The 1,342-nt window shown below is 40.2% G+C and overlaps 1 non-coding gene across 1 annotated transcript; it reads right to left on the bottom strand.

The window, feature by feature from the left end:
• Window positions 1-583: 583 nt before the first annotated feature.
• LOC148545709 (small nucleolar RNA R71) lies at window positions 584-691 on the bottom strand. The gene has a single exon (XR_015901443.1). It is a non-coding gene; the product is annotated as a small nucleolar RNA R71 (small nucleolar RNA).
• Between the last annotated feature and the right edge of the window lie 651 nt (window positions 692-1,342).

The raw sequence follows: 1,342 nt of genomic DNA, 5'->3' as shown, positions 1-1,342 counted from the left end.
GTGACATAGAGGATTCCTCTTCTTTTCTTGTACTCTTCTCTTTCTTATGAGCAGGAACAAGGAAAAAGGCATTCTTGTTGAAGCTGATCCAGAACCTGAAAAGACTCTGAAGAGGAAACTAAGAGAAGCTAAGTTACAACAATCCAGAGACAACCTTATTGATAATTTCGAACAAGTAAAGGAGATGGCAGCCGAACCCAACAACAATAATGCAAGGAGGATGCTTGGTGACTTTACTGCACCTAATTCCAATTTACATGGAAGAAGCATCTCCATTCCTGCCATTGGAGCAAACAATTTTGAGCTGAAACCTCAGCTAGTTTCTCTGATGCAGCAGAACTGCAAGTTTCATAGACTTCCATCTGAAGATCCTTTTCAGTTCTTAACTGAATTCTTGCAGATCTGTGATACTGTTAAGACTAATGGAGTAGATCCTGAAGTCTACAGGCTCATGCTTTTCCCTTTTGCTGTAAGAGACAGAGCTAGAGTGTGGTTGGACTCTCAACTCAAAGACAGCCTGAACTCTTGGGATAAGCTGGTCACGACTTTCTTAGCCAAGTTCTTTCCTCCTCAAAAGCTGAGCAAGCTTAGAGTGGATGTTCAAACCTTCAGACAGAAAGAAGGTGAATCCCTCTATGAAGCTTGGGAAAGATACAAGCAGCTGACCAAAAAGTGTCCTTCTGACATGCTTTCAGAATGGACCATCTTGGATATATTCTATGATGGTTTATCTGAGATATCAAAGATGTCATTGGACACTTCTGCAGGTGGATCCATTCACCTAAAGAAAACGCCTGTAGAAGCTCAAGAACTCATTGACATGGTTGCTAATAACCAGTTCATGTACACTTCTGAGAGGAATCCTGTGAGTAATGGGACGCCTATGAAGAAGGGAGTTCTTGAAATTGATACTCTGAAAGCCATATTGGCTCAGAATAAAATATTGACTCAGCAAGTCAATATAATTTCTCAGAGTCTGAATGGAATGCAAGCTGCATCCAACAGTACTCAAGAGGCATCTTCTGAAGAAGAAGCTTATGATCCTGAGAACCTTATGGAAACACCTATAATCCATCATGGAGAAATCATCCAAATCTCTCATGGAAGGATCAACAAAAGCCTCAACAAGGCTTTAATAATGGTGGAAGATACAGGTTTAACAATAGTAAACCTTTTTCATCATCCACTCAGTAACTGACAGAGAACTCTGAACAAAATACTTCTAATCTAGCAAACTTAGTCTCTATCTATCTAAGGCCACTGTGAGTTTCATGAATGAAACAAGATCATCCATTAGAAATTTGGAAGCACAAGTGGGCCAGCTGAGTAAAAGGATCACTGA

This window comes from Arachis ipaensis, chromosome B9 (genome assembly GCF_059453495.1).
Source record: "Arachis ipaensis isolate K30076 ecotype BB chromosome B9, ASM5945349v1, whole genome shotgun sequence".
Taxonomy (NCBI): Eukaryota; Viridiplantae; Streptophyta; class Magnoliopsida; order Fabales; family Fabaceae; genus Arachis; species Arachis ipaensis.
The sequence above is the reverse complement of the archived record's forward strand: the minus strand, read 5'-3'. Positions and strand labels throughout refer to the sequence as shown.